This window comes from Procambarus clarkii, unplaced genomic scaffold (assembly GCF_040958095.1).
Source record: "Procambarus clarkii isolate CNS0578487 unplaced genomic scaffold, FALCON_Pclarkii_2.0 HiC_scaffold_97, whole genome shotgun sequence".
Lineage (NCBI taxonomy): Eukaryota > Metazoa > Arthropoda > Malacostraca > Decapoda > Cambaridae > Procambarus > Procambarus clarkii.
Genome location: NW_027189130.1, coordinates 1,650,775 through 1,678,601, shown reverse-complemented (window position 1 = coordinate 1,678,601; position 27,827 = coordinate 1,650,775).

Here is a 27,827-nt window from a genome sequence, read left to right as displayed (position 1 = left end):
CAAGCCCACGACCCCACTCCACAAGCCCACGACCCCACTCCACAAGCCCACGCCTCCACTCTACAAGCCCACGTCCCCACTCCACAAGCCCACGCCTCCACTCTACAAGCCCACGCCTCCACTCTACAAGCCCACGCCTCCACTCCACAAGCCCACGCCTCCACTCCACAAGCCCACGCCTCCACTCCTCAAGCCCACGACCCCACTCCACAAGCCCACGCCTCCACTCCACAAGCCCACGCCTCCACTCCTCAAGCCCACGCCTCCACTCCACAAGCCCACGACCCCACTCCACAAGCCCACGCCTCCACTCTACAAGCCCACGCCTCCACTCCACAAGCCCACGCCTCCACTCCACAAGCCCACGCCTCCACTCCACAAGCCCACGCCTCCACTCCACAAGCCCACGACCCCACTCCACAAGCCCACGCCTCCACTCTACAAGCCCACGCCTCCACTCCACAAGCCCACGCCTCCACTCCTCAAGCCCACGCCTCCACTCCTCAAGCCCACGACCCCACTGCACAAGCCCACGCCTCCACTCCACAAGCCCACGCCTCCACTCCTCAAGCCCACGCCTCCACTCCACAAGCCCACGACCCCACTCCACAAGTCCACGCCTCCACTCCACAAGCCCACGCCTCCACTCCTCAAGCCCACGCCTCCACTCCTCAAGCCCACGCCTCCACTCCACAAGCCCACGACCCCACTCCACAAGCCCACGACCCCACTCCACAAGCCCACGACCCCACTCCACAAGCCCACGACCCCACTCCACAAGCCCACGACCCCACTCCACAAGCCCACGACCCCACTGCACAAGCCCACGCCTCCACTCCACAAGCCCACGCCTCCACTCTTCAAGCCCACGCCTCCACTCTACAAGCCCACGCCTCCACTCCACATGTCCACGCCTCCACTCCTCAAGCCCACGCCTCCACTCCTCAAGCCCACGCCTCCACTCCTCAAGCCCACGACCCCACTCCACAAGCCCACGCCTCCACTCCACAACCCCACGCCTCCACTCCTCAAGCCCACGCCTCCACTCCACAAGCCCACGACCCCACTCCACAAGTCCACGCCTCCACTCCACAAGCCCACGCCTCCACTCCTCAAGCCCACGCCTCCACTCCTCAAGCCCACGCCTCCACTCCACAAGCCCACGACCCCACTCCACAAGCCCACGACCCCACTCCACAAGCCCACGACCCCACTCCACAAGCCCACGACCCCACTCCACAAGCCCACGACCCCACTCCACAAGCCCACGACCCCACTGCACAAGCCCACGCCTCCACTCCACAAGCCCACGCCTCCACTCTTCAAGCCCACGCCTCCACTCTACAAGCCCACGCCTCCACTCCACATGTCCACGCCTCCACTCCTCAAGCCCACGCCTCCACTCCTCAAGCCCACGCCTCCACTCCTCAAGCCCACGACCCCACTCCACAAGCCCACGCCTCCACTCCACAACCCCACGCCTCCACTCCTCAAGCCCACGCCTCCACTCCACAAGCCCACGACCCCACTCCACAAGCCCACGCCTCCACTCCACAAGCCCACGCCTCCACTCCTCAAGCCCACGCCTCCACTCCTCAAGCCCACGCCTCCACTCCACAAGCCCACGACCCCACTCCACAAGCCCACGCCTCCACTCCACAAGCCCACGCCTCCACTCCTCAAGCCCACGCCTCCACTCCTCAAGCCCAAGCCTCCACTCCTCAAGCCCACGACCCCACACCCACGCTCACGCTCCCAAAGTCACGCCCACATCCCCACAGCACTAGACATGAAAGGGGCTGAGCATAGCATTGATAAAGTTTTCAGGCTAGGTTGGTACAACAAAGAATGAGACCGAGTGATAAAGATAGTGTTTGCAAACGAGAGCACAAAGGAGAAGATCCTATCAAGGAAGAGCTCCCTGAAAAATGTGGGAAAATTAAAAAATGTATTCCTCCAGAGAGACATGACAAGGGAGGAGAGAGCCGTGGCGGCAGAAGCAAGGAAGAGGCGCAGGGCGAGAGGGGAAAACCAGGAAGTCACAGCTCCTAACACAACACCCCCAGAGGCAAGGGGGGAACCCACAACCAGCTACCCAGTAACACCAGAGGGGAGGACAACCCCGCCACCCTCCTCTGCATAGAAAACCCCCCTACCCCAAACCCTCCCTGCCCCCACTCAAATGTTCAGCCAAATCTCCCCCCCCCCCCACATCCAATCCCCACCCTTCTCCCCCTCCCCTCCTCCCGCCAAGTCCTCCCTCCCCCCCTTTCCTTCCTGTCCTCCCTCCACTTTCACCCCATACCCTCCCTGTCCCTCCCCCTTCACTGGATCCCCCGCCCCTCATCCTAGTATCCTCTGAGACCCTGTTATCCATCTCACAGGTCCTCACAACCATGGAACAGCCTCCCCCACCAGCAGAACACTCACCAAGGAGGCGATTTGAGAAGGGACAGAAGAAAGTGAGCCTCAAAGCAATGTACACTAACATAGATGGAATTACAAATAAAGCGAATGAGCTTGGAGAACGGGTACTAGAGGAAAACCCAGACATAATAGCCCTCACAGAAACAAAGCTAACGAAAACGTTAACAAACGCAGTGTTCCCACAGGACTATTATGTTATGAGGAAAGAGAGGGAAGGAAGAGGTGGGGGTGGTGTAGCTCTGCAGGTAAGAAAAGGCTGGGATTTTGAGGAGATGGTTATTCAGGGCTATGAAGGTTTCAGTGACTACATAGCAGGTACCATAACAAATGGAGGGAAAAAAATTATAGTCGTAGTCATATATAATCCACCACCAAATGACAGAAGACCTAGACAGGAATATGATAGAAACAACATGGCCACCATTAACATAATGGAAAGAGCAGCTTCTGTTGCTAGCAGGAATGGATCTGGACTACTAATTATAGGAGACTTCAACCATGGGAAGATAGATTGGGAGAACAGAGACCCGTATGGAGGACCAGAAACATGGAGAGCTAAGCTGCTGGATGTGGCAACAAGAAACATTCTACGCCAGCACATCAAAGAACCAACAAGAATGAGAGGAGAAGATGAACCAGCAATGCTTGATTTGATATTTACCCTAAATGAGTGGGATATAAGGGAAGTTAAGATGGAAGCGCCCTTGGGAATGAGTAACCACAGTGTATTGAACTTTGAGTACCTGGTAGAGCTAGGAATTATCTCCCCCAAAAAAGAACTAGGAATCAAAAGGCTGGCATACCGAAAGGGGAATTATGAACAGATGAGAAGTTTCCTAAGTGAAATACCTTGGGACACAGACCTCAGAGATAAGTCTGTACAGGGTATGATGGACTATGTTACCCAAAAGTGTCAGGAGGCAGTAAACAGGTTCATCCCGGCCCAAAGGGAAAAATCCGAGAAGCAACAGAAGAATCCATGGTATAATAGGGCATGTATGGAAGCGAAGAAACTGAACAAAAGAGCGTGGAGGAACTTCCGGAATAACAGAACACCAGAAAGCAGAGAGATACCAGAGAACCAGGAATAAGTATGTTAGGGTTAGAAGAGAAAAATTATGAAAATGATATAACAAACAAAGCCAAGACCGAACCAAAGCTACTCCACAGTCACATCAGAAGGAAAACAACAGTGAAAGAACAGGTATTGAAACTTAGAACAGGCGAGGACAGGTATACAGAGAATGACAGAGAGGTGTGTGAAGAACTCAACAAGAGGTTCCAGGAGGTCTTCACAATAGATAAAGGTGAGGTCACTGTGCTAGGAGAAAGGGAGGTAAACCAGGCAGCCTTGGAAGAGTTCGAAATTACGAGAGAGGAGGTCAAGAGACACCTGCTGGTTCTGGATGTTAGAAAGACTGTTGGTCCAGATGGGATCTCACCATGGATACTGAAAGAGTGTGCAGAGGCACTTTCCTTGCCACTCTCCATAGTGTATAGTAAGTCACTGGCGACGGGAGACCTACCAGAAATATGAAAGACGGCGAATGTGGTCCCAATATACAAAAAGGGCGACAGGCAAGAGGCACTGAACTACAGGCCAGTGTCCTTGACTTGTATACCATGCAAGGTGATGGAGAAGATCGTGAGAAAAAACCTGGTAACACATCTGGAGAGAAGGGACTTCGTGACAGATCGCCAACATGGGTTCAGGGAGGGTAAATCTTGCCTTACAGGCTTGACAGAATTCTACGATCAGGTGACAAAGATTAAGCAAGAAAGAGAGGGCTGGGCAGACTGCATTTTCTTGTGTTGTCAGAAAGCCTTTGACACAGTACCGCATAAGAGGCTGGTACATAAGCTGGAGAGACAGGCAGGTGTAGTTGGTAAGGTGCTCCAGTGGATAAGGGAGTACCTAAGCAACAGGAAGCAGAGAGTTACGGTGAGGGGTGAGACCTCCGATTGGCGTGAAGTCACCAGTGGAGTCCCACAGGGCTCTGTACTCGATCCTATCTTGTTTCTGATATATGTAAATGATCTCCCGGAGGGTATCGATTCATTTCTCTCAATGTTTGCGGACGATGCTAAAATTATGAGAAGGATTAAAACAGAAGAGGACTGTTTGAGGCTTCAAGAAGCCCTAGACAAGCTGAAGGAATGGTCGAACAAATGGTTGTTAATGTTTAACCCAACCAAATGTAATGTAATGAAGATAGGTGTAGGGAGCAGGAGGCCAGATACAAGGTATCATCTGGGAGAGGAAATTCTTCAGGAGTTAGAGAAAGAAAAAGACTTGGGGGTTGATATCACGCCAGACCTGTCTCCTGCAGCACAAATCAAGAGGATAACATCAGCGGCATATGCCAGGCTGGCCAACATACGAACGGCATTCAGAAACTTGTGTAAAGAATCATTCAGAACTTTGTATACCACACATGTCAGGCCAATCCTGGAGTATGCAGCCCCAGTATGGAGTCCATATCTAGTCAAGGATAAGACTAAACTGGAAAAGGTTCAAAGGTTTGCTACCAGAGTAGGACCCGAGCTGAGAGGTATGAGCTACGAGGAGAGACTACGGGAATTAAACCTCACTTCGCTGGAAGACAGAAGAGTTAGGGGGGGACATGATCACCACATTCAAGATTCTCAAGGGAATTGATGGGGTAGATAATGACAGGCTATTTAACACAAGGGGCACATGCACAAGGGGACACAGGTGGAAACTGAGTGCCCAAATGAGAGATATTAGAAAGAACTTTTTTAGTGTCAGAGTGGTTGACAAATGGAATGCATTAGGAAGTGATGTGGTGGAGGCTGACTCCATACACAGTTTCAAGTGTCGATATGATAGAGCCCAATAGGCTCAGGAATCTGTACACCTGTTGATTGACGGTTGAGAGGCGGGACCAAAGAGCCAGAGCTCAACCCCCTCAAACACAACTAGGTGAGTACAGCCAGGCCCACGCTCCCACAACCAGGCCCACGCTCCCACAACCAGGCCCACGCTCCCACAGTGGGGACCGGTAGGCGAGCGGACACACCGCTGGGCACGTGATCCTGTGGTCCCGGGTTCGATCCCGGGCGAGAAACAATGTGCAGTTTCTTTCACCCTATGCCCCTGTTACCTAGCAGTAAATAGGTACCTGGGAGTTAGTCAGCTGTCACGGGCTGCTTTCAGTGTGTGTGTGTGTGGGGGGGGGGGAGAAATAATAGTAGTTAGAAACAATTGATTGACAGTTGAGATGCGGGCCGAAAGAGCAGAGCTCAAACCCCGCAAGCACAACTAGGTGAACGCAGCCACGCCCACGACCCCACAGCCACGCCCTCACAGCCACACCCCCACGCCCACGCTTCAAACAAGTGAGGGAGGCGGCCGGCCACACACCTGGTCATATGGCTCCAATGTCTCCATTATAATATTAAAAAAAAGAACTAATCATGTTCAAGCTTTTCAGCTTTGCTGAAGAACTGAGAAGCTAACCTTATGTTATTAACCGTAAAACACAATTTAAATATAATTTAAAAAATATGTCTGGAAACGTTTTTCAATATAAACAATGGCGGCGGCGGCGGCGGCGGCGGCGGGCTGTGCTCCTCTGCCTCAGTTACAACTACAGGACCAACATTAACTACCATAACCTTACCTTTATTGTTGAGTGTAGTGTCTGTGGTGGGCGTGTTGAGTGTGGGCGTGTTGACACTGTAGGTGTGGTGGACGCGTTGAGACTGAGGGCGTGTGGTGGACGCGTTGAGTGTGGGCGTGTTGACACTGTAGGTGTGGTGGGCGCGTTGAGTGTGGGCGTGTGGTGGGCGTGTTGACACTGTAGGTGTGGTGGACGTGTTGACACTGTAGGTGTGGTGGGCGTGTTGACACTGTAGGTGTGGTGGGCGTGTTGACACTGTAGGTGTGGTGGGCGTGTTGACACTGTAGGTGTGGTGGGCGTGTTGACACTGTAGGTGTGGTGGGCGTGTTGAGTTTGTGGGCGTGTGGTGGGCGCGTTGAGCCTGTGGGTGTGTGGTGGGCGTGTTGAGTCTGTGGGTGTGGTGGACGTGTTGAGTCTGGGCGTGTGGTGGGCGTGTTGAGTCTGTGGGCGCGTTGAGTCTGTGGGCGCGTTGAGTCTGTGGGCGTGTTGAGTCTGTGGGCGCGTTGAGTCTGTGGGCGTGTGGTGGGCGCGTTGAGTCTGTGGACGTGTGGTGGGCGTGTTGACACTGTAGGTGTGGTGGACGCGTTGAGACTGAGGGCGTGTGGTGGGCGTGTTGACACTGTAGGTGTGGTGGACGCGTAGACTGAGGGCGTGTGGTGGGCGTGTTGACACTGTAGGTGTGGTGGGCGTGTTGACACTGTAGGTGTGGTGGGCGTGTTGACACTGTAGGTGTGGTGGGCGTGTTGACACTGTAGGTGTAGTGGGCGTGTTGAGACTGAGGGCGTGTGGTGGGGCGAGACGCCATGGCGGCCGGCAGCAGCAGCGTCGCCACCTCCTCCTCCCTCCACTCCCACTTCTTACTCCTCAACCACTCTCATCTATTCCCACTACCACACTTCTTTAATATATATAACAAATTTACTAATTAATTTTGTGTTTACTTTAATATTTTGGGGGCATTTTATTGTTTATATCTTATGATAATTACATGATGTTAAATTTAAAAAGTGTACTGCCGCGCACTCTGCTCTCCATTACAAACCTGACAATAACTGTCTGGTATATTACGTTTTTTGGGTTATACCTGGACCCCTGAGAACAGTCTTTGTTCCTTATGTCTCACACCAGGTTATGCTCACTTATATGTTCTTGCATGATGAGCTTCAGCTCCTGGGCCTTGCCTCTCTGTCGCATGTAGCCTATTATATAATTGTCCCCCAGACATTCTTGCTACCATAGTGTAGCCTCGCCCATCACCACTTGTATCTCATTCCACTTGCTCATTAATCTTACACTGAATAAGTTATTGTTAACACTCACATGGCTAATTTGAGTTGAAATTTACATTTGAGTTACAAATGTCTTACAAATGTGTCTTACAAGTGTTTTACAAATGTGTCTTACAAGATTAAAGTTAATCTTGTTTTGTCCTTTTTCCTAATGTCTGAAAAATCTTACAAATGTGTCTTACAAATGTGTCTTACAAATGTGACTTACAAATGTGTCTTACAAATGTGTCTTACAAATGTGTCTTACAAATGTGTCTTACAAATGTGTCTTACAAATGTGACTTACAAAAGTGACTTACAAATGTGACTTACAAATGTGACTTACAAATGTGACTTACAAATGTGTCTTACAAATGTGACTTACAAATGTGACTTACAAATGTGTCTTACAAATGTGTCTTACAAATGTGTCTTACAAATGTGTCTTACAAATGTGACTTACAAATGTGACTTACAAATGTGACTTACAAATGTGACTTACAAATGTGACTTACAAATGTGACTTACAAATGTGTCTTACAAATGTGTCTTACAAATGTGTCTTACAAATGTGTCTTACAAATGTGACTTACAAATGTGACTTACAAATGTGACTTACAAATGTGTCTTACAAATGTGTCTTACAAATGTATCTTACAAATGTGTCTTACAAATGTGTCTTACAAATGTGTCTTACAAATGTGTCTTACAAATGTGTCTTACAAATGTGACTTACAAATGTGACTTACAAATGTGACTTACAAATGTGACTTACAAATGTGACTTACAAATGTGACTTACAAATGTGACTTACAAATGTGTCTTACAAATGTGTCTTACAAATGTGTCTTACAAATGTGTCTTACAAATGTGACTTACAAATGTGACTTACAAATGTGTCTTACAAATGTGTCTTACAAATGTATCTTACAAATGTGTCTTACAAATGTCTTACAAATGTATCTTACAAATGTGTCTTACAAATGTGACTTACAAATGTCACTTACAAATGTGTCTTACAAATGTATCTTACAAATGTGTCTTACAAATGTCTTACAAATGTGTCTTACAAATGTCTTACAAATCTTACAAGTCTTGTCGCCTCATATCCTTCATGTTTCCCAAAATGGTGAGATGAAGTTTCTTAGGCTTTCCTCATAACTCCTACCTCGCCCTTCTCCTCGCCAACCACCTCAGTCAGGCTGTAGCCCTAGACAGGGTCGACTGGGCTCCAGCCCTAGACAGGGTCGACAGGGCTCCAGCCCTAGACAGGGTCGACAGGGCTCCAGCCCTAGACAGGGTCGACAGGGCTCCAGCCCTAGACAGGGTCGACTGGGCTCCAGCCCTAGACAGGGTCGACAGGGCTCCAGCCCTAGACAGGGTCGACAGGGCTCCAGCCCTAGACAGGGTCGACAGGGCTCCAGCCCTAGACAGGGTCGACAGGGCTCCAGCCCTAGACAGGGTCGACAGGGCTCCAGCCCTAGACAGGGTCGACTGCAACAGTTTAGTAAACCTTAGTGTTGTTGTAGGTGAGGCTGCCACAGTGGGGCTGGATATTCTAGTGATGGTCTACAGTTAGTGGTACAAGACCTGAAAGCTTTCTTTTCCAAGTTTCATCAGACTATATAAATGTTTGATAACTTTGCATACACCACTGATGTTATCATGGTTATATGTGTGGTATTTGGTGACGCTTGTGGCTGATCACAGTTGTAAGGTAGACATGAGGCCACTGCTTGGTTATGGACTTTAATTACATTTATACTGTTGTTGTTGTTATTGGGTTTGGGGCAGCTACCCTTCAGGGCCGTGTGCACCCCGTCGTTGGTGTGTGTCGAGGAAACATAAGTCGCCAGTTGGCAGGAAAACTGCCTCGCTTTACATCAGACACACATCCCACACAGAGAACCAACTGGAAGCCTATCTATCGACCACCCAGGGACACCGGACAATAGATGCATCAAGGCGTCCTCTGAACTGTGCTTAACATAACAAAGTTGATTCATCCTGCTTCATCCCTGAAGACGAGTGGACGTCTAGACACCTGCTCGGCTTGGGGCAGCCAGATCACCTTCCGTTATGCCAGTTTACCCATAGGGTGTTGACACTGTCGTCTGGCATTATTCAACGGTCAAGATTGTTACGACGCTTGACGCACATATCGCCCGGGGTCACAGGAAAGATGATTCATTTTGAATGTTTTCTGGATGGTTCCTTGGGCGGGTAGACCGTGTCCGGCGCCATCTTGGCCGAGAGGTGCCGGGAGTTGGTGGGTCTTGGTGGGCTCCTGGTGTGACCTCAGCCGTGGTGGGCCACAGAGCCAGGGCCCACCACAGAGCCAGGGGCCCACCACAGAGCCAGGGCCCACCACAGAGCCAGGGCCCACCACAGAGCCAGGGCCCACCACAGAGCCAGGGCCCACCACAGAGCCAGGGCCCACCACAGAGCCAGGGCCCACCACAGAGCCAGGGCCCACCACAGAGCCAGGGCCCACCACAGAGCCAGGGCCCACCACAGAGCCAGGACCCACCACAGAGCCAGGGCCCACCACAGAGCCAGGGCCCACCACAGAGCCAGGGCCCACCACAGAGCCAGGGCCCACCACAGAGCCAGGGCCCACCACAGAGCCAGGACCCACCACAGAGCCAGGGCCCACCACAGAGCCAGGGCCCACCACAGAGCCAGGGCCCACCACAGAGCCAGGGCCCACCACAGAGCCAGGGCCCACCACAGAGCCAGGGCCCACCACAGAGCCAGGGCCCACCACAGAGCCAGGACCCACCACAGAGCCAGGGCCCACCACAGAGCCAGGGCCCACCACAGAGCCAGGGCCCACCACAGAGCCAGGGCCCACCACAGAGCCAGGGCCCACCACAGAGCCAGGGCTCACCACAGAGCCAGGGCCCACCACAGAGCCAGGGCCCACCACAGAGCCAGGGCCCACCACAGAGCCAGGACCCACCACAGAGCCAGGGCCCACCACAGAGCCAGGGCCCACCACAGAGCCAGGGCCCACCACAGAGCCAGGGCCCACCACAGAGCCAGGGCCCACCACAGAGCCAGGACCCACCACAGAGCCAGGGCCCACCACAGAGCCAGGGCCCACCACAGAGCCAGGGCCCACCACAGAGCCAGGGCCCACCACAGAGTCAGGGCCCACCACAGAGCCAGGGCCCACCACAGAGCCAGGGCCCACCACAGAGCCAGGACCCACCACAGAGCCAGGGCCCACCACAGAGCCAGGGCCCACCACAGAGCCAGGGCCCACCACAGAGCCAGGGCCCACCACAGAGCCAGGGCCCACCACAGAGCCAGGGCTCACCACAGAGCCAGGGCCCACCACAGAGCCAGGGCCCACCACAGAGCCAGGGCCCACCACAGAGCCAGGACCCACCACAGAGCCAGGGCCCACCACAGAGCCAGGACCCACCACAGAGCCAGGGCCCACCACAGAGCCAGGGCCCACCACAGAGCCAGGGCCCACCAAAGAGCCAGGGCCCACCACAGAGCCAGGGCCCACCACAGAGCCAGGGCCCACCACAGAGCCAGGGCCCACCACAGAGCCAGGGCCCACCACAGAGCCAGGACCCACCACAGAGCCAGGGCCCACCACAGAGCCAGGACCCACCACAGAGCCAGGGCCCACCACAGAGCCAGGGCCCACCACAGAGCCAGGGCCCACCACAGAGCCTGGGCCCACCACAGAGCCAGGGCCCACCACAGAGCCAGGGCCCACCACAGAGCCAGGGCCCACCACAGAGCCAGGGCCCACCACAGAGCCAGGGCCCACCACAGAGCCAGGGCCCACCACAGAGCCAGGGCCCACCACAGAGCCAGGACCCACCACAGAGCCAGGGCCCACCACAGAGCCAGGGCCCACCACAGAGCCAGGGCCCACCACAGAGCCAGGGCCCACCACAGAGCCAGGGCCCACCACAGAGCCAGGACCCACCACAGAGCCAGGGCCCACCACAGAGCCAGGGCCCACCACAGAGCCAGGGCCCACCACAGAGCCAGGGCCCACCACAGAGCCAGGGCCCACCACAGAGCCAGGGCCCACCACAGAGCCAGGACCCACCACAGAGCCAGGGCCCACCACAGAGCCAGGGCCCACCACAGAGCCAGGGCCCACCACAGAGCCAGGGCCCACCACAGAGCCAGGGCCCACCACAGAGCCAGGGCCCACCACAGAGTCAGGGCCCACCACAGAGCCAGGACCCACCACAGAGCCAGGGCCCACCACAGAGCCAGGACCCACCACAGAGCCAGGGCCCACCACAGAGCCAGGGCCCACCACAGAGCCAGGGCCCACCAAAGAGCCAGGGCCCACCACAGAGCCAGGGCCCACCACAGAGCCAGGGCCCACCACAGAGCCAGGGCCCACCACAGAGCCAGGGCCCACCACAGAGCCAGGACCCACCACAGAGCCAGGGCCCACCACAGAGCCAGGGCCCACCACAGAGCCAGGGCCCACCACAGAGCCAGGGCCCACCACAGAGCCTGGGCCCACCACAGAGCCAGGGCCCACCACAGAGCCAGGGCCCACCACAGAGCCAGGGCCCACCACAGAGCCAGGGCCCACCACAGAGCCAGGGCCCACCACAGAGCCAGGGCCCACCACAGAGCCAGGGCCCACCACAGAGCCAGGGCCCACCACAGAGCCAGGGCCCACCACAGAGCCAGGACCCACCACAGAGCCAGGGCCCACCACAGAGCCAGGGCCCACCACAGAGCCAGGGCCCACCACAGAGCCAGGGCCCACCACAGAGCCAGGGCCCACCACAGAGCCAGGGCCCACCACAGAGCCAGGACACACCAGAGGTTCACAAAGACCAGCAAACTCCCGGCGCCTTAAGACCAAGCTGGCGCCAGACACCATTTCCTACCCGATGAGCCAACCGGAGAACTGAGAGAGAAACAAACCACTGTCAACGTGTAACACAGGGGGGGGATCCATTCTGTTCTTCGTAATTCGTTCTCTACTCCTCTCTGCACCCGTATTCTACTTTAGCTCTCTCGACCAAGGGACCCCAAAACTGTTACTTGAGCCGACCCCAAGCCACACGGTCTTAAGACGATTGACCGACATAAGATTCTACAACCCATATGACGTGAAATAGACTTCTAGCAAAACTCTAGAATCGCCTTCGCTGCCACCACCAGACCAGTAACACTGAGCAATGATCGAGGTCTGGATCGATCATGCTAATCAATAAACTTTGGGGCTTGATCCCCACTAGTAATATATGACTTGGATATCTGTAAGTGTGGAATTAATTAACAATCAAAGGGAATAATGAATTCAGATTCGGTGTTAGAGTCGGCGCCCAACTCCACTCTGCCTCTCCGGCTACCCACGTGGTACGGGACCATCCACATAAATTATACAAAATGGAAATTAATAAAAAAGACCATTTAATAGCTAAATGGTTTATTCAAAAACTAAACAAAATGTAAATCAATGCACTCCCTAACCTGAACACTTCCTACTTCGGCAATGAGTTGACCTATTCCCTATAACAACACTCTTACAGCAACTCTACCTTTTTGGCGACCATCTAGATGTTAGTGCTAAGGTCCTGGGAAGAGGTGGAGTGGACACCTTCCCTGTGTTGCTCCGGATCCCACACTGTCCTTCCCACATGCTTCTCTACCCAGACGCCCAGCTCTGTATCCTTACGCTTGGCTTTACTACATTGCTCCTAGGTGTTTAAGATTAACAACTAATCTCTGTTGCACTGAATGATCCAGATTGGTTGAATTCTTTTAACTGACGTTAATTACACAAGCATCTAGGGAAGAGCTATTTCCGTTTACAAAATGGCTATTTGACCTTTGAGAAAATACCAAAAATATGGAGCTTTGGTGACCTTCGTGACCTAAGGTCGCCCAAATCTTTCCGCCTCCAAGTCTAGTCCCGCTAGTGACGTCACTGATGGTGACTTAACTCATTATTCTGGTACTATATTATTCTTGATACTATAACCAGGAATATTATACAATTTGAATGAAGACTAATTTCTCTAGATAAGTGAATTCTGTAAAATAATTCATTATACGAAACTGTGAACAAAGGCGGCAATTATTTTCACCGCCAATCTCCCCAGGGGATGCTCCCGGGTCACCACACGTGGGTCCAGCTTCCCATTCTCCCATGCGTAGATAAACCATTCTGGATCATTCCTACAACGGCTAGTTTGTTACAACCCCCCGCACAAGCACTTAGTAAACCTTGTTAATTTGTTCAAAATAACGAGGTTTAGTATCCAAACCCACACTCAACTTATGCCACAAACAAAAGCTAACCTAACTAAGAAAATTTGACAATCATTAGATTGTCCAACAACATCATAATAAACATGTTTAAATTCATAAATGTCTCAGCTGTCAACTGACAGCAATCCTCCAACAACAGGAAACATACATCCTACACTTACTGACCTAGCTAAATAACATGTCCCTCCTCTAACAGCAAAGACTAGCTATTAAAATCTCTTGGCTCTTCACTAGCCAAGTTCATGTGTCCTCTAGAGCCGGCCACACCGTGCTCCACCATAAAACATAAAAGTTATAACTACCGACTGAACTTTCGTTCATCCAGGAGCGTACTCCTGAACTCTACTAAGTTCACATCCATGTACTATCCACTCCCCAATCAATGTCAACCATGACATTTTCAAGGAACATACCTAGGTTTATTACATGTATCTAAAATATAACAAAAAATTCCTACTGTAGTATATCACAGGTTTCAGCTGACTGTACAGCCAAGTGTTCGCACTCACTGTAAGAGTGTCAATGTTTATATTGGTCTGCCTCTCCTGTGTTCAAACATTCTGAAAAAAATAGCACACAATATTTTCCACAACCGTTTGTTCTGGGCTTAGACAATTACACAGGGGCTTCGATTTTAATCACTGACCAATTTATAGAGTAAAATTTTCATATTATACCAGAATAATTATTTTAAATCTGTTTTCCAACATTTATAAAGTATTGTGATTCTAAATCTGTTTTTCAACATTTAAACAAAAGGGTCCAGATATTCTTTATACAGATGTTCAGAGCCAACTTTGTCTTTTGTACCAACTGTTTATTTTGAGTAAAAAAAAATCGATGCTGATGGACGTTGAATGTAGTCGCTGACGATGATGTTGTCGAGCTTGCTTCTTCCCATGCGTCGACGTCGATACCTGGTCCTCTTGTACTCCCATCCTGTACTCTTGAATGACGACAGAGTGTAGTAGAGCGGAGTGCCAAGTGACAGCTGTAGAATACTGTTACTTCGGCCATTAACCTTGCTCTCGACAGTCCACACGCCTTCGTATCAATCACAGTTCACACGGCAGTCTTGATGTTAAACTTGACGGCGCAGATGACCACAGCAGAGCAGGACTGGATGTACCAACGGTGTCTCTTAGCAGGAGTGGTGTCAGAAGGTCGTAGAGGCGGGTTGCTTGTTTGCAGAACAGGTGAATCTCGTCTTCCATCATTGCTCACGACATCTCAGGCGTTTCTTGATGTCACCAGGTTACTAGGCCGTAAACACCAACTGTGTATACCCTCGTACTGCCGACTTAAGGCCAAAGGAGGCAATTTTGCGACCTTCTATGGCGAGTCCCAGAACTCTGTAGGGAAACCGTGCTGTCCACCTGTGACCGCCTTAGTTCCGCATTCCTGTTGCTTCAGATGACGTAATCATTAATCTTCCGGCGAAACTCTTGAGTACTGCTATGTGCTTTCCATTTCTTGACCTCTCCTCCAACACTGCTGGAATGGCTGCAGTCTTGATGACGCAGCAGGTGGGTAGTGGTGATCTCGAGACAGCTACCCCGGCGTTGTATGGCACCTCCGGTGACTGCTATAATGTGGACAGCTCGCTGGCCCTGACAACCTCGTTAGTGACGTGAGGCGTCGGCCGGGTGACTCTTGGACAGTCACTCATCCCCAAAGTAACTGATGTATGGGTTACTGGGTCTGGTGGGGGGAGGGCTTTGTGTAACGTGCCTCCCCCTCGGTCTTTACAGACAAGGGTTCACGTGTGGCTGGAACAACTGGGTCGGTGTACCAATCAGACCTGGGAACAGACAGACACAACACAGTGGAAGCATAGATATACTCTGGGTTTGGTGGAGGTGGAACCCCAGAGCACGGTAAAAGCTGCTACCTGAGTTAAGTATAGTAATAGTTCATCTCATTGCCTCTACAGGAAAATCTAATGAATACTAAATTATACTAACCAAGGAAGTTACTTTACTGTATAGCGCGAGATCTCGTCACCATAGGGTGGCGAGACTGCACCTGACTACTGATGAGCGATGACAGAGGGTCATCCTCATCTTCTGACTCGTCGGTGAAGCCATGAGTCAGCACTGCTGAGTCAGGAACTAGACCCGCTGAACGCAGTTCTAATTCCTCTCTAGCATGATATTGTTTCAATTTATTTACATGAATCCACCCGGTCCTCGAATACTCCTTTTATAACGAGATTAACCGGCCCCGCCCTTTTAACTACTCTATATGGCCCTCGCCTCCTCGGAGCAAGTTTCCTACTCTGATTGGCGGGCGCAGCCTCATTCACTCTAAATACGAGGCTTCCTTCTTTCAACTCAAGAGGGCGCACTTTCTTGTCATAAAAATGAGTATACCGATTCCGTGCCTTCTAGGACGCTTCAGCTGCAATATTCCATGCGTTTCTCATTTTTCCAAGGACCTCTGAAGGATAGTCCTCTCTGTATGCAAAACAAATATCCCACCGCTGCCATCATTGTCACAAGGGGGGGGGGGGGGGGGTATCAGTTCTGTTCTTCGTAATTCGTTCTCTACCCCTCTCTGCACCCGTATTCTACTTTAGCCCTCTCGACCAAGGGACCCCAAAACTGTTACTTGAGCCGACCCCAAGCCATGTGGTCTTAAGACGATTGACCGACATAAGATTCTACAACCCATATGACGTGAAATAGACGTCTAGCAAAACTCTAGAATCGCCTTCGCTGCCACCACCAGACCAGTAACACTGAGCAATGATCAAGGTCTGGATCGATCATGCTAATCAATAAACTTTGGGGCATGATCCCCACTAGTAATATATGACTTGGATATCCGTAAGTGTGGAATTAATTAACAATCAAAGGGAATAATGAATTCAGATTCGGTGTTAGAGTCGGCGCCCAACTCCACTCTGCCTCTCCGGCTACCCACGTGGTACGGGACCATCCACATAAATTATACAAAATTGAAATTAATAAATTAATTAATACAGATGTTCAGAGCCAACTTTGTCTTTTGTACCAACTGTTTATTTTGAGTAAAAAAAAATCGATGCTGATGGACGTTGAATGTAGTCGCTGACGATGATGTTGTCGAGCTTGCTTCTTCCCATGCGTCGACATTAAGACCATTTAATATATAAATGGTTTATTCAAAAACTAAACAAAATGTAAATCAATGCACTCCCTAACCTGAACACTTCCTACTTCGGCAATGAGTTGACCTATTCCCTATAACAACACTCTTACAGCAACTCTACCTTTTTGGCGACCATCTAGATGTTAGTGCTAAGGTCCTGGGAAGAGGTGGAGTGGACACCTTCCCTGTGTTGCTCCGGATCCCACACTGTCCTTCCCACATGCTTCTCTACCCAGACGCCCAGCTCTGTATCCTTACGCTTGGCTTTACTACATTGCTCCTAGGTGTTTAAGATTAACAACTAATCTCTGTTGCACTGAAAGATCCAGATTGGTTGAATTCTTTTAACTGACGTTAATTACACAAGCAACTTGGGAAGAGCTATTTCCGTTTACAAAATGGCTATTTGACCTTTGAGAAAATACCAAAAATATGGAGCTTTGGTGACCTTCGTGACCTAAGGTCGCCCAAATCTTTCCGCCTCCAAGTCTAGTCCCGCTAGTGACGTCACTGATGGTGACTTAACTCATTATTCTGGTACTATATTATTCTTGATACTATAACCAGGAATATTATACAATTTGAATGAACACTAATTTCTCTAGATAAGTGAATTCTGTAAAATAATTCATTATACGAAACTGTGAACAAAGGCGGGAATTATTTTCACCGTCAATCCCCTCAGGGGATGCTCCCGGGTCACCACGTGGGTCCAGCTTCCCATTCTCCCATGCGTAGATAAAACATTCTGGATCATTCCTACAACAGCTAGTTTGTTACAAACGTGCCTGTGGCCCTAAGCTATCAGGGGCCCAACATATGGAAAAGTTGGCCGTGGGAGAGAAATGCCAGATGACAGCGTCGTGACCCAAAGGTCAATAATGGCCTTCCATTACCTGGCAGTCCCCAGGAGCAGCAGGTGTCTACTCCCCGTCATGGTTAAATTAGAAGTTGTTTACTTATAATTGTGCAAGATTAGCAGCGACCCAAGCGTGGCAGGCGTCTTGGTCTGTGTTTACATGGATGGCATATGCCACGCAGTGCAGGCAAATGGGTAGTATTGTTTGTTCTGACTTCTCTAACTTTGTCTTGTGTTTAACTAGGTATGGACTCCAGGCTGGAGCTTCATACTCCAAGATTGGTCTGACATAAGTGGCATACAAGGTCCTCAACGATTTCTTACACAAGTTTCCAAAGGCAGTTCTTATGTTGGCCAGTCTAGCATATGCCGCTGATGATATCCTTTTAATGTGGGCCTCTGGGGACATGTTCGGTGTGATATCAACTCCCAGATCTTTCTCTCTTTCTGACTCTTGCAGGATTTCACCTCCCAGAAGGTACCTTGTGTTCAGCCTTCTGCTCCTTTCGCCTAATTTCATTAATTTACTCTTTCCTGAGTTGAACTTTAGTAGCCATTTTCTAGACTATTCCTCCAGTTTGTCGAGGTCGTCCTGTAGTTTCTGTATATCTTCACCTGTCTTAATTCTCCACATATCTTTATGTGATATCTTGATGTGTGTTTGTTTGTATTAGCACATTCATAATACATATATATTTATACAAACATAATTATACAATGCACACATTTTCACATACACAAAATCATTATTATTAGACAGTAATCATTGTATTTTAAACAACGATAAAAGTCTTCAATATATTTAAAAGAAAACTGTGAAAAATAGTTCAATTAACTTTGTTAATAACTAGCGTTCAATCCGAATCAATTGCAGATAACAAGCATCGTTCAGCGCCCGAGAATTGATGGTTCAATCGCTCCACAGAGCACCTGCATATTGAAGCATTAGATATCCCTCCTCCTAATTACCGTAGGCGAGGATTAATTACCAATTACCGCCTGTAAATTCTTAAAGATTCGGTAATGTAATTAGGATTATGATCCAAGAATGTCTTTGTTGATTGTTTTGTTCTTGTTGTTATTGGTTATTTCTGTCTCATTTTTTGTCTTAGAAATAAAAGTTATGTGTTTTTGGGGAACAGATTGGCAAAATGAACAGGGAAAGAGAAAGGAATCAAAATAACAATACACTTAGGGTACGTTACACGAACAGTAGGAGTCTACAAACAAAATAAACGATTTAAATGCTCTTGTTTACATAGAAACAATATATATTATTGCACTTAATGAAACATTTATGAATGTAGAAAACAGACAACTATTAGCTGAATATCAAATAAATGGATTTAAACTATTTCACACAGATAGATCTATTAGACGAGAAAGAGGAGTAGCCATATATGTTAGGGAAAATTTGAAATGTAGTCTCAAAGAGGGAATCAAAACTGAGCCACACACAGAAACTATTTGGTTAGAATTAAACGAAAAAGCTAGAAATCTTATAATTGGAGTTATATACAGACCACCAAACTTAGACAGAATTGAAGCAAAGCATCTATGGGATGAAATATCTAGAGCATCTAGGTCTAACAGTATTTGTGTCATGGGTGACTTTAATTTTAATGGATTAAACTGGAGTGGCAAAACAGGGAATAACGAAGCAGAAGATTTTTTTAGAATTAATTGATGATTGCTTTCTTAAGCAACACATTAAGGAACTAATGCAGGAAAATAATTTTTTAGACTTGGTGTTAACTAACAGGGAAACACAAATTAATGACATCGAAATAGAGAGTGAGCTTGGGAACAGTGATCACAAAGAAATTAGATTATCATAGAATGGAATAGATTTGTAGGAGAAAATTCTGTTAAAGTTCCAGATTTTCGAAAAGCTGATTTTAATGGCCTAAGAAAGTTTTTGGGTGAAAAGAAGATTGAAAAGTCCTGGGCATTTGGGGTGGGCCGGTCTTGGAGCCAGAAGTGAACCCAACGGTGGATGATGTAAAAAGGGATTTCGATGTTGACTCAAAATATTACCTATTTAAAAATATTCTAAGCAAAGCACAGGAACATAGTATACCGTACAAATTGAATAGATCGAATAATAATGACCTAAAATGGATAACAAAGGATCTGAAGAACCTTACAGGTAGAGAGAGACCTTGGTACAAAAGGATTAAAAATGGGGAAGTCGGTTTAGAACAAGAATTCATCCAACTGATTAGAAATGTTAAAAAATGGATAAGTAGGGCAAAATAAAACTTTGAAATTCGCATAGGAGGGTAAGCAAAGATAAATCCTAAAGTTTTTTTTCAGTTATATCGAACAAACATTAGGGAAAGGATCGTTCCAATAAAAATTGAGACAGGTCAGATAACTGATAATGACGTGAGATGCGTAATATTTTTAATAAATATTTTATCTCTGTATTTACTAGAGAGAACTTAACAATATGCCTTCAGCCAAACAAGTCAATGTGGGTGGGGGAAGAGGACAGGTTGACTAGTTTAGCAGTTACCAGGGAGGATGTTATTAAACAAATAGTGAAACTCAATCCAAACAAATCTCCAGGGCCAGACGAAGTGTTTGCCAGGATGCTTAAGGAATGCAAAGAGGAGCTTTGCAAGCCACTGTCTACCATATTTAATAAATCACTAGAGTCAGGCATAGTGCTAGAGTCGTGAAGGTTACTAATGTAATACCAGTTTTTAAGAAAGGAGATAGATCACTTGTGTCAAGATATCGGCCAATTTGCCTAGCGTCTCTTATGGGGAAGTTACTTGAATCGATAATTGCAAATACTATTCGTCTTCATCTTGAAAAACATCAATGTTTCACAACTGTGGTTTACAAATTGCCGTTCATTTTTAACAAATCTGCTCATTTTATTCCAACCTAGTTGAAGCAGTTAATAGTGGTAAAGTTTGTGATGTTGTGTACCTAGACTTTCGCAAAGCTCTTGATACAGGGCCACATGAAAGACTGATTAAAAAGATAAAGGCCCAAGGTAATGGGGATGCTATATTAAATTGGATTAAGGCATGGCTGTATCAAAGGAAACAAAGAGTTAGTATATATGGGGATAAGTCAGAGTGGCAAAAGTTGTAGGTGGAGTACCTCAAGGCTCTGTTCTGTGACCTCTGTTGTTTATATAATATATATAAATGATTTAGATTCAGGTTTGAGCAGCTATATTTGCAAATTTGCCGATGGTACTAAAATCGGTAGGGAAATTAACACGGAAGAAGACTCACTATCACTTCAAGTTGATCTAAATAGGGTTTTGAAATGGTCAAAAGATTGGCAGATGCAGTTTAATGCTGATAAATGTAAAGTTCTGAGGCTAGGTAATTATCATAGTTACAAAATACGAGCTAGATGGTGTTGAGATTGAGAAGTTGAATTGCGAAAGGGATCATATGAGGCAGCTCCTATTTATAACCATCCAATCCCACTCATATATTTGTCCAATCCACGTTTGAAACAATCGAGAAACCCCGCGTCCTCCACGCCACGCGGCAACGGGTTCCACAAATCAACAACCCTGTTACCAAACCAGTATTTACCCAAGTCTTTCTAAATCTAAACTTATCCAATTTATACCCATTTTTCGTGTTATGTCTTGTGTTAATACTTTTAATACCCTATTAATATCCCCCCTGTTATGTCCATTCATCCACTTGTAAACCTCTATCATGTCACATCTAACTCTTTACCTTTCCATTTAATGCAATTTAAGCTTTGTTAATCTTTCTTCATATGACAGGTTTCTAATTTTGGGAATTAACTTTGTCATCCTACGTTGGACACATTCAAGTGAATTTATATCCATTCTATAGTACGGCCACCAAAACTGAACTGCATAATCTAAATGGGGCCTAACCAGAGCAAGTAAGTAAGTAATTATGAAAAGAAGGCACCAAACCGGGAAGGCTATGTAGCACCATCAAATACGCAAAATAATCAGAATATCAAAAATATCCGAGTCACCAAGAATTCTATCGAGGGACAGGTGACCGCGAGGGGCGGTCGGAAAGCAAGACACACGCTCGTCCTGGAAGTCAGGACATTCAAGAAGGACATGCACGACCGTAAGAGGGACAATGCAACTAGGACAATAAGGAGCAGGGCGGCGCTCCATCAAGTGACCATGGGTTAAGCGAGTATGGCCAATACGCAACCTCGCCAGAGCTGTTTCCCACCGCCGGTTACGGTGGAAGGAGGACGGCCACGAGGAAACACAACATTTAAGAGTACGTAGCTTGTTACCAGTAACAGACAACCAAGAAGCCTGCCAACGGGTAAGGCCTGAGGAATGGATAACCGGGTAAAAGTCGGAATACGGAATGCCTTTACGAGAGATGGGACAAGAGCGGACAGCTTCCTTAGCGGCAGCATCCGCACGCTCATTTAAAGACACACCAATATGGCTGGGAACCCAACAAAACTCAACCGACTTAAATTTACTGTGAACGAGAAACAGCCAATGCTGGATCTCGACAACTACTGGATGAACCGGATTAAAGGACCCGAGAGCCATGAGGGCACTACGAGAGTCAACAACAACCACAAAGGAAGACTGACAACGAGAAAGCAGGAGACGAAGAGCATAGAGAATAGCATAAAGTTCCGCTGTAAAGATGCTAGTCTCTGGAGGCAAGCGACACATATAAGTGCGATCAGGAAAAACAACAGAGTAGCCCACACCGTCCGCTGACTTAGACCCATCAGTGAAGACAGAAACGGAGCAGGAGTGAGAAGAAAAGTGCTCGAGGAAAAGGCGTTTTTGAACCGTAGGAGGGGTAAAAGCTTTAGTGATACGGGTCAAGGAAGTACAAAACCGCGGAAGAGGGACCCTCCACGGGGGCAAAGAAGGAACAACACGAGGAGAAACATCAGAAATACGAACGGAGAGAGAATCCTGTAGGCGAGATAACCGGACAGAAAGAGGGAGGTGGTGAAGAGGAACAGGAACCGCAGGAGGGGTAAAAGTTAAAGCACGACAGAGGCGAGAGGAAGGATGTTGCAAGGACCGCGCAAGATAGCGAAGACAGTAGCGATCACGGCGGTCCTGGAGAGACAGGAAGCCAGTGTCAACATACAAGCTAAGGATGGGAGTCGAACGAAAGGCACCAGAACTGAGGCGCAACCCAGTATGGTGCAAAGCATCAAGACGGCGAAGAGTAGAAGGAGAAGCAGACGAGTAAGCAGGGCAACCATAATCGAGCTTAGACAGGACGAGAGAGGAGTGCAACTAGAGGAGCGTGCGCCTATCCGCTCCACAAGAAGTATGGGACAAAACCTTAAGGAGGTTAAGGGCCTTAGAGCATTCAACTCGGAGGTAAGAGATATGGGCTGACCAAGACAAACGAGTGTCAAAGACCAACCCCAAAAGCTTCGCGGAATCCTTGTACACAATGGGATGACCATAAAGCGACAAAGAGGGAAGAACAACGACATGCTTCCGAGTAAAAGTCATGGCACAAGTCTTAGACGCAGAGAACTTGAAGCCATGATCGGTGGCCCAAGACGACACGGCATCAATCGCAAGTTGAAGCCGCTGTTGAAGGAGAGGCGAATCATCACCCCGACAGCTAAGGGTAAGATCATCAACATGGAGAGCAGAGAAGACGCCAGAAGGAAGAGAGGAAAGAAGACCGTTGAGGGCAACTATAAAAAGAGTAGTGCTCAGAACACTACCCTGGGGAACACCCTCATACTGCTGAAAAGGGGCAGAGAGAGTGGTACCAAGCCGCACACGAAAGGAACGACGAGAGAGGAAGCTCCGGAGGAAGAGCGGTGGGTTCCCACGAAGGCCAAAAGAATGAAGTTGAGACAGAATATGATACCGCCAGGTAGTGTCGTAAGCCTTTTCCAGGTCAAAAAGGACGGCAACAACGGAGGTCTTCGCAGCAAAAGCAGTACGAATATAGACCTCCAAGTTCACCAGGACATCTGTTATGCTGTGGCACTTGCGAAAACCAAATTGAGAAGGGGAGAGGTGGCGATAGTGCTCTAAGAACCACATCAAACGAACGTTGACCATACGTTCAAAGAGCTTGCAGACGCAACTCGTGAGACCAATAGGGCGGAAGTCCTTAAGGGATGACCCGAGAGACCCTGGTTTCCGAACAGGGAGGACAACAACCATCGAGCCAGTCTTCAGGGACTGACGACGACTCCCAGACCCGGTTGTACAGCCTCAGTAAATACTGAGACGTGCACGGAGGGAGATGGCGAAGCATTTCATAATGAATGCCATCGGAGCCCGCTGCCGTAGAACCACAAAGGGCTAGGGCAGATTGAAGTTCAGAGAGAGAGAAGGGATCATTATAGGGAAGGTGAAGATAAGTACAGAAATTTAAAGGACGAGATTCAAGGAGAGGCTTTCGATGAAGGAAGGATTGTGGGAGACGAGAACCAGAACTAACAGAAGAGAAATGGGAACCCAGTTCGGTCGCAACTTGCAACGGATCCGCCACAAGAGTACCATGAAGGCGAAGGACCTGTGAGACATCAGGAACGAACTTACCCGCAATCTTGCGGATACGCTTCCAGACCAGTGGAAGAGGAGTTTCGGACGTAACGGTGGAGACATATGACTCCCAGCAAGCACGTTTAGCCGCACGGATGGTCCTACAAGCCACCGCACTCACCCTCCGAAACAAAAGAAAAGACTCAACCGTCTGCCGGCGACGATGTCTCTTCCAGGCTGCACGCTTACAGCGGACAGCCCGAGCACAGTCCAAACTCCACCAGGGAACGCACTTCCGCGTTCCCCGAGAGGAAGAGCAAGGAATAGAGAGGAGGGCAGCGTCAAAGACAGTGCCATGAAAAAGAAGGAGGGCGCGAGGGAGAGGTAAAACGGAGAGGTCGGAAATAGTAGCACGGAGAGTAAAGAGGCGCCAGTCAGCCTCGGCAAACCGCCACCTAGGGAAGGCGAGAGGAGGGCGAAAGGAGAAAAAAGTGACAAGGATAGGAAAATGGTCATTGCCATGGAGGTCATCAAGGACTCGCCACCCGAAATCTAAGGAAAGGGATGACGAGCACAGAGAAAGATCGAGACAAGAAAGGGAGCGAGTCCGAGAGTCCAAATGAGTGGGCTCACCAGAATTAAGAAGGGACAGGGAAGAAGAGAGGATGAAAGGTTCAAGGAGGCGACCCCGGGTGTTTGTCAGCACATCACCCCAAAGGGCATGACGACAATTGAAATCACCCAGCAGGAGCACAGGCTCCGGCAAGGAGTCTAGGAGGTGTTTAAGATTGGGAAGAGAAAGTGGGACAGTGGAGGGTAGATAAATAGAACAAACCATGTACCATCTACGCACAAAGATACGGGCGGCAGAACAGTGGAGAGGCGAGGAAAAAAGTAATTGGACAAAGAGAACATCGGAACGAATCAAGAGAGCAGAAGAATTATGGAGTTATGGGAGGGGAGAGAAAAGAATAGCCACGGAAGCTACTAGGACGAGAACCAAGCATCGGCTCCTGGAGACAGACACAAAGGGGCGAAAACTGTGAAATGAGAAGTTGGAGGTCAAGGAAATTGGCGTAAACTCCACGGATGTTCCACTGGAGAAAAGACATCAGCAAAGAGAGAGAGGAGAGCAACATAGAGCAAAGAAGAAACAAAGGTGAAGAAGGAACAAAGCACGCTAAAAAAGCACAGAGTCAGGATTAGGGTCAGCGAAGTCAGGGTTAGGGGGCATGGGTAAACTGAGTAAAGAAGGAGGGCAAGAAGCGGGAGGACAGACCAGAGGCGGACGAGCAGGGTCTGGAGGAGAAGGAAGGTCAAATGACTACTGCGCCTTTTGACCTCATATGGATATATCCCCTCAGAGAACCATATTGCGAACAATTTGATGCCAAACTGAATGACGTAGCACGGAAATTGAATTAAGACCTCATATGGATATATCCCCTCAGAGAACCATATTGCGAACAATTTGATGCTAAACTGAATGACGTAGCACGGAAATTGAATTAAGAAAACCAGAAAGACTACACACATTCTAGTGTGGGTGTGCAAAGTGTTAACCACTACTTAAGTAATTTATGAATATTTCTTTGCTTGAAATTAGTCACTTAACTTAATCTGCAACTAATAATGAATAGAAAACATTAGTGTTGCATATGGTCCCCAGGACTATATGCAACTGAAAACTCACACCCCCAGAAGTGACTCGAACCCAGAGTTTTCAGTTGCATATAGTCCTGGGGACCATTCAGGCTTGTTCGCATTTGTGTTCCTCACATGTGCCCCAAAGAATGAGGTGATTTGATAAAATGCTATGCCCAAGATTACCCTCCGAGTGCCGGCGGGGAAGTGGTTCAAATAGCTTCGGCTATCACTTCCTTATGTCCGGTCATGATGGTCAAGCGGATTAAAGCATCCCTGTACATACCAGTTGCGTTGCTCCTGGCAGTATGGGTTCGAGTTACTTCTGGGGTGTGAGTTTTCAGTTATATATTAATAATATTATTATTATTATATAAATACTAAAAAAAGAGAGAATTTGATTTTATCTTGCAGGCGATGTGTCACAATAACGTGGCTAAAGTATGATGACCAGACCACACATTAGAATGTGAAGGGACGACGACGTTTCGGTCCGTCCTGGACCATTCTCAAATTGCCCTTATCTACAAATCATTCTCTCGTCTTGGCCCCTCCGTGGTGCCTCCTTGCCGTGGTGAGGGGCTCACGTACACCTCCCTGGGACCGGTGTGGGTTGCCTGTGCTCCCTCTCCTGCCCCCTCTTTGGGTGGTGTACGTGCTGAAGGGCACCATGTAGGGGCCTTGTGAGCCATCGGACCACCCGCTGGAGGGGTCGCCTGTGAGAGGCCGCCCTGAGTGGATGGGTGGGTGTCCAGGCTGGGGCGATAGGGGGACTGGGGTCTTAGCACCAGTGTGGGAGAATGAACGAAGTAGTAGGACTCCCTTTTTGAAAAGGGGGAGCACCGCTGGGGACGACACACCCTTCCTGCACTGGCCCGCGCTCGGCCTCCCTGGCTGCCCTGGTAGGTGGTATCCCTTGGTTCCAGGTCCCATCTCTTTTGTTTGGTTTGCTGTATGGATAACGACTTGCCTTCTATTACCCAGGCTCATGGGGTGGGCGACCAGGCCCGTGAGTCGGACCGTCCTGGAAGACCGGGATCTGTAGCCCCCGCTACGGAACCCGGTTTAGGCTCAGACCGGACTCTTCCTCCCTGCTCCCCTCCCTCCTCTGTGGTTGGGTCGAGCTCCAAACCTGCTGTGGTGACTGTCTCGTCCCCATTGCACGGCTCCATCCTTTCTTGTGACTACTGCACCTTTCAACCCGTCTCTCTCTAAGGGTTCTCATCGCCGTCCCCGCCATGGCTGCTCTCGTATGCTCCCTTCCCATCTTACTTCGTTCCATGCTTTGTTTGGTCCTGATACGTGGACTAAATACTTTGACCTCCTACCTTTGGATTCAACTCCTCCTGATGATTTTTCCCTTCATAGGCATCTTGTCGATTCCGTGGATGCCTCTATCACCTTCAACCCCACTCGTCTTGGTACCCGTGTCGTTGCTGCTCCTTCTCAGGATGCGGCCGCCCGCTTGGCCGCCTTATCCTGCCTTGGCGAGACCCCTGTTCGGGTCTCGAAGAACGCCCGATTGAATGCCAGTGTTGGCACTGTTCTCCTCCCGCACTATGTTGCGACTGGTGTTCGGGATCTCAAGGACTGCCACGAGGATATCAAGCATATCCTCGAGGCTCTGGGTCATTCTGTTCTCCAGGTGGATACATTAACTCGTCCCCCTCGTGGCCATCGCCGTCTGCCCCTTAGGGTTGTGAAGGTTACCTTTGATCGTAGGTCCCTTCCGCACTCTGTCATTCTTGCTGGTGTCAGATGCTCCGTTCAGAAATATATTCCCTCTCCGAGGCTCTGCGGTAAGTGCTGGAGGTTTGGGCATGGTACCCTCAAATGCTCTAGTCCTGTCTCTCTCTGTCCCCTGTGTGGAAGCGAGGGTCACTCTAAGTTAGAGTGCACTTCTTCCCAGGCCCGCTGCCTCAATTGCGGTGAGGCCCACCCTACTTTCTCCCGTGCATGTATTCGCTACAAACTTGAGGCGGCTGTCCTCAACTTGAAGCACCGAGACCGTTTGTCTTTTCCTGAGGCTCGGCGCCAAGTTCATCGTCTCCCCTCTTTCGCTGGCGTCTCCTATGCTCGCGTGGTGCGCTCTTCCTCTCCTC